We start from the raw sequence: 7,007 nt of genomic DNA, 5'->3' as shown, positions 1-7,007 counted from the left end.
TAAAATTTGCTTTTGATCATTATATTCACTTGACGCGTTTTTCTTACCGTCTAAAATTCATAAATTAATGATTTAGGTATACATTTTAATATTTGACAAACTACATAGTTCAAGAATATTTTTTTATTATTAACTAACTGACCCGGCAAACTTCGTACCTCCTTAGAAACAAAAAATAATGTTTAAAAGTTAAATACCTAAAAATTAGCAGAAAGCCAAAAAATACTCAAAAATGTTGTTCTGAAGCTATTTCCTTGTGGCATTTTTATAATTAACTATGTTCTATGGGAAATAAGACACAATTTTACTAAAAAATGAATTTATTAACGATTCGAAGCCCAGGTCGGGTTTTGTTGTCAAAATACAAAATACTATTAAAATAAACAAAAATGCTGTTGCCAAGTAAAAAAAAATCTTCTAATAATTTATTTAATCTGACTCATTTATATTGGCAATTCAGACGTATATTATACATTTTAAAGTAGAAGACTTTAAAATGATATCGCCAATATGTATGAGTTGCGTTCCTGGGACGACTTTACTAAAAGGTAGTTCATTCGATTACATGAAATCAATCCCAACTCAAGAATATCCATCGCAAAAAAATCATAGCATGTGGTCTGTCTTTAAAAAGACAACCAAATGCAACGATGACAGTAAAATTCTCGCGTTAGAGATTCCATAGTAAATTACGAGGGAAAACCAGGAAAAAACCTCGTGATACTATCCCGACATCGTAAGTATTTGGTCTTACATTTAATTTACCTTCAAAAAACTAATACCAAATTCTGACTTTAATATATTTAAATTATAAATAATACTAATAATACATTTAATTTACCTTCAAAAAACTAATACCAAATTCTGACTTTAATATATTTAAATTATAAATAATATTAATAATACATAGATATACAATAAGAAACACTAAAATATAAAATTTGTACTAACTCTATATGTTATTGATTTACTAATCGTGGTATTTTCTTTCTATTGACTTCCTCTTTCAGTATGGGTAACCACATCCTACTGCATTCTACCGAGGAATTTGCGACACAATTGGTTTCATTTATCATAATTAGAGCCGCTTCTTTGATTTTTCTCTTTTTACTATCTGATTCTTTCAGGACTATACTTGAATCTCTCCACTGAACTCTATGTTCATTATCCCATGCCTGTTGACATATTTGAGATCTATCAAATTCTCTATTTTTAATATAGGACTGATGTTCACTTATTCTAACGTTTAATGGTCTTGATGTTTCACCTAAATAAAATTGTTCGCCTTCACAAGGTATTTTATAAAGGCAATTCTTTGTTCTTTCTTGTTCATTATTAGGTTTAATTTTAGATAGAATAGATCTCAATGTGTTTGTTGTTTTGAATGATGTTGAAATGTTGAATTTATTTCCTATTGTTTTAAGATTCTCGGATAGTCCTTTTATATATGGTGTTGTTATTTTCCTCGTATTATTTCTTGTGAATGTTGTAGGATCTCGTTCTAAGTTGTTCTGTTCCATTCGATCTAATATTGTCAATTCCTTGTTTGTAAACGATAAAGGATATTCATTTTTTAATAAAACAGATGTTAACAATTGTTTTTCTTCTAAAAATGAATTTTCGTTAGAACAAGTAATTTTGGCTCTATCATATAAGGATTTAATGATTCCCTTTTTAACGTTGATGTTGTGATTTGATTTGATGGGATCCTACAACATTCACAAGAAATAATACGAGGAAAATAACAATACCATATATAAAACGACTATCCCAGAAACTTAAAACAATGGGAAATAAATTCAACATTTCAACAACATTCAAAACAACAAACACATTGAGATCTATTTTATCTAAAACTAAACCTATTAATGAACAAGAAAGAACAAAGAATTGCATTTATAAAATTCCTTGTGAATGCGAACAATTTTATTTAGGTGAAACATCAAGACCATTAAACGTTAGAATAAGTGAACATCAGTCTTATATTAGAAATAGAGAATTTGATAGATCTCAAATATGTCAACACGCATGGGATAATGAACATAGAGTTCAGTGGAGAGATTCAAGTATAGTCCTGAAATAATCAGATAGTAAAAAGAGAAAAATCAAAGAAGCGGCTCTAATTTTGCTAAATGAAACCAATTGTGTCGCAAATTCCTCGGTAGAATATAGTAGGATGTGGTTACCCATACTGAAAGAGGAAGTGAATAGAAAGAAAATACCACGATTAGTTTAAGTGAATAACATATCGAGTTAGTACAAATTTTATATTTTATTATTACTTATTGTATATCTATGTATTCTTAATATTATTTATAATTTAAACATATTAAAATCAGAATTTGGTATTAGTTTTTTGAAGGTAAATTAAATGTAAGACCAAATACTTACGATGTCGGGATAGAATCACGAGGTTTTTTCCTGGTTTCCCTCGTGATTTACTATGGAATCTCTAACGCGAGAATTTTACTGTCATCGTTGCATTTGGTTGTCTTTTTAAAGACAGATCACATGCTATGATTTTTTGCGACGGATATTCTTGAGTTATGATTGATTTCATGTAATCGAATGAACTATCTTTTAGTAAAGTCGTCCCAGGAACGCAACTGATAAATATTGGCGATATCATTATAAAGTATTCTACTTTATAATGTATAATATACGTCTGAATTGCCAATATAAATGAGTCAGATTAAATAAATTAATAGAAGATTTTTTTTACTTAGCAACAACATTTTTGTTTATTTTAATAGTATTTTGTATTTTGACAACGAAACCCGATTTGGGCTTCGAAACGTTAATAAATTCATTTTTTAGTAAAATTGTGGCTTATTTCCCATAGAAAATATTTAATACTCAAAAATATTTCGTATACTTTTTTCTATTATACAATATTGTTTTGGTGGTGTCTGCGTAAATAATGATTACTTAGATTGGCCGTACTAATTCAGAAACCTGCCCTGGTTCATGTACAACAACTTTGCTTGAGGTCATCATTACTATGATCAAATGCATAGTTTACGATTCGATAAGGGACATACAGACAAACATTCATTTTTATATATTATAGAGAACAAGGAAATATTTAGGTTAATAAGGGGTTGGTGATAGAAAAGTGAGAAATTAGGCTCCAAAAAAGGGCGTCGAGATGGGGGGAACCCCCTTTTTACTTAGGTTGGTCGTACTAACTCAGGAAGCTTCAGGGAGATTATGTACAACAACTTTGTTTATTAAGGAGGTCAATCATAATAATATTATGATATTATCATCTTATGATCCAAAGCATAGTTTACGATTCTATAAAAGACATACACTTTTTTATATTGTGTCGTTTAAATAATAAAAACGCAGTATTATCAAAAAATAATTAATTTTCAAATCAAAACGTTAATCTTAAAAACAAAAAAAAAATTAGGGCCAGGAATTGAACCCGAATTGAAAGCAAGTATCTATGGTAGGGGAGCAAAGTATGCTAAATGTGCAGTCACTCGAGCGCTTTGGGGACCTATTGGGTTGTGAAGAGTAGGTCCCAAAACCAAAAAAAGTTAAGTAAAGTTTTCCATTTTAGTGAGCGCTTGCCATTTTTTAATTTAATTTTCCATTTCCAACAATCGTTTTTTCCGATTATAACGCCATCTATCCATAATTCGAAAAAATGTTTCGCATAAAAGTTACTTATTTTTACGTAAGGAATCCAAATCTGCAATAAAAAATGGGGGCTCCTATTTAAGATTTTAAAGTAACCCCCCACCCCACCTCCATGGGAGGTCGTGTGTGGTGCCATTCCATAGATTTTTTTAAAATATTGAATAAGTGTATTTTACAGTTTTTGATCTGATGTTCACTTCGCGAAATATCGCGGGATTTGTATTTAAGATATTTAATTTACCCCCCACCCGTCTCCGTGGGAAGTCGTGTATAGTATCATTCGATAGATTTTTAAAAAATATTGAGCACAAATTTTTTAGTTTTTCGATCTGTCATTTATTTCGCGAAATATTCGCTTTTTCCTTGTGAAACTTTGGGACTCACCCATTTCCTTACGCCAGGCTCAAATCGTCAGATTTTTGAAATATACACTCTTTTGCATGTATTTAACTTACTTTGTCTTAATCTGACAATTTGGAGTTTTTTTAAGGATATATATATTTTTTCGGGCCCCCCTTAACGAACTCCCCTGTGTTAAGAGCCAATATATGGTAGACGTACATCTGCAGGGTACCAGGTTTCTCCCCATATGATAATCTGACGCGCTCGAGTAACTGCAAAAATCCCCGCTTGGGCTCCCCTACCACTAGGCACTCAATAGTTCAGTATATTTTTTACTTTTAGACCTTGTTTATTTACTATTACAAATTTTGACGTTATCATGTTTTTCAATGACAATGAGAGCGTATTTGCTGTGTTTATTGGAATTTAAAACTTACATTATGTTTATTTGATAAAGTTATATTGTGCTATACAGTGCGCTGGAATAAGTGTTACCCCCCTACCCATATTAACTCATTTATTATTAGGACGTAAGCAAAACGCTCGAATAGGTCGATTTTAAAATAGTCATAGTACACTTACCGGCACAAAATTCCGCCACTCAAAATTTTTTATTAAGTTTGACAATTTATAACTTTATTATTTGTGCTCCGATTTTCAAGATTTTTACACCAGTTTGTAGGTACATGTATTAGGATCGTTTGGTGTTATATCGGTAACAAAAAATTTTTTCTTGCATCGCATTATACAGGGGTGAATGGAAGCGTTGTATTTTCTCCGAATTTTAAAACATTCTGTGGAAAAAGGAAATACCTAATTTTGTTTAATAGTCCTGTCATATTATCCCGGAGGCATCACTTAAATACTGTTTTTTGAATTATCCTAATATCTCTTTTCTTGTAAGAGCTGTGCCATTTTTTGTAAATAAAAACACTGATTGACTCATAAAATAGAGGTTGGATTGATAAGATTATAATGGCCCGCATGCAGCCCAGATCTCAATCCTATTGAGCATTTATGGGATGAAATGAAAACAAACTATTGGCCGTCATCCTAGGCTTCCAGAAAATTTGGTACAGTTATGGCCCTGGTATAGGAATATCGGGCTATTCCCCAGGCAAAGATAACACATTTTTATTCGATGCTAAACAGATTGCGAACAGTGGTTGCTGCAAGAGATGGACATACCCGCTATTCAATTATTTTGTTTTGTTGTTATTTTGTTTTGTTTTGTTAATTTTAGTGCGTTTGATATTTTTAATTAAATAAACCTTCAAAGGCAGTCTTTTTATTTACAGCTCTTACATGAAAAGAGATATTCGGATAATTCAAAAAACAAAACCTTAGTGATACCTCCAGGATAATACAAAAGGAGTATGAAACAAAATCAGCCCTCCAATTTTTCCACAGAATTTTTTAAAATTAGGAGAAAAAGCAACGCTTCAATTTACCCCCGTATAATGCCACCTAAGCGAAAATTTTTTGTTACCGGAATAACAAAAAATGACATCAATACATGTACCTACAAACTGATGCAATAATCTTGAAAATCGGACTACAGATAATAAAGTTATAGATTGTCAAACTTGATCAAAAATTTTGGGTGGCGGAATTTTGTGCCTGTGAGTGTATATTATAGCATCAATATTTCGAACATTACGCAATCCCTTTTCAAGTAACAGTCATACATTTAATTTTTTGTTTTCACCCATTTTGAAAAAATGTGAAATCTTTGTATTATCCACGTCCGTCTGTCCGTCTGTCTGTAACCACAACTCCTCCGGCAATATAGCAGCTAGAATGACAAATGAGGTGTCAAATGAAAGCTGATAATCCAAGGATGGTACTAAAGGTGAGATATTTGACCTTGGCGGTCTGTCCGTCGGTCTGTACGACCGCGAATATAACTCCTCCATCATTATACCAGGTAGAATGACAAATGAGGTGTCAAATGAAAGCTTATAATCCAAGGATGGTACTAAAGGTGAGATATTTGACCTAGGCGGTCTGTGCGTCGGTCCGTACGACCGCGAATATAACTTCTCCGTCATTATACCAGGTAGAATGACTAATGAGGTGTCAAATGAAAGCTGATAATCCTAGGATTGTACTAAAGGTGAGATATTTGACCTAGGCGGTCTGTGCGTCGGTCCCTCCGACCGCGAATATAACTCCTCCGTCATTATACCAGGTAGAATGACAAATGAGGTGTCAAAAGAAAGCTGATAATCCGAGGATGGTACTTAAGGTGAGATATTTAACTTAGGTGGTCTGTACGTCGGTCCCTCCGACCGCGAATATAACTCCTCCATCGTTATACCAGCTTGAATGATAAATGAGGTGTCAAATGAAAGCTTATAATCCAAGGATGGTACTAAAGGTGAGATATTTGACCTAGGCTGTCTTTCCGTCGGTCCGTACGACCGCGAATATAACTTCTCCGTCATTATACCGGGTAGAATGACAAATGAGGTGTCAAATAAAAGCTGATAATCCAAGGATGGTACTAAGGTGAGATATTTGACCTGGGCAATCTTTCCGTCGGTCCGTAGGACCGCCAATGTAACTCCTCTGCCATTATACCGGGTAGAATCACAAATGAGGTGACAAATGTCAAAGTTTAGTAAGAATGACTCAACATTAGTAAATTCGTATATCAATCCACGCAAAGTTACACGTAAAATTCAAATATCGTCTTCCAGTTCTACTTTCGATTACTTTGGGTGAAAACCTAGGACTTACGAAGTCCAAAAACTTGTTTAAATGGGAAAGTACATAATTTAAAAGCTTTTGAAATACTGATTACAAACATGTATAATACTTTTGAATCCTGAGAAAACCAATAAATATTTTTGAAAAATTTAAACGCATAATGAAAGATTACATTATTACCGAGGGCTGAAAGTCCCTGAAAACTTCTATAATGTTTATTTTAATAAGTTACAGGGGAGAAAAAGAAAAGAAAGTTGAGTTTTATTTTTAATTTCAAATAGATCATTCAAAAGAAACTTTTTTGT

The 7,007-nt window shown here is 32.5% G+C and overlaps 1 long non-coding RNA gene across 1 annotated transcript; it reads left to right on the top strand.

Annotated features, from left to right (window-relative positions):
• The first annotated feature begins 5,761 nt into the window (after positions 1-5,761).
• Positions 5,762-6,715, top strand: LOC126889712 (uncharacterized). The gene is made up of 3 exons (XR_007700140.1): positions 5,762-5,934; positions 6,067-6,198; positions 6,331-6,715. It is a non-coding gene; the product is annotated as an uncharacterized LOC126889712 (long non-coding RNA).
• Positions 6,716-7,007: the final 292 nt, after the last annotated feature.

This window comes from Diabrotica virgifera, chromosome 8, assembly GCF_917563875.1.
Source record: "Diabrotica virgifera virgifera chromosome 8, PGI_DIABVI_V3a".
In the NCBI taxonomy this organism is placed as follows: Eukaryota; Metazoa; Arthropoda; class Insecta; order Coleoptera; family Chrysomelidae; genus Diabrotica; species Diabrotica virgifera.
Note: the sequence above shows the minus strand (reverse complement) of the source record. Positions and strands in the feature narration are given on the sequence as shown.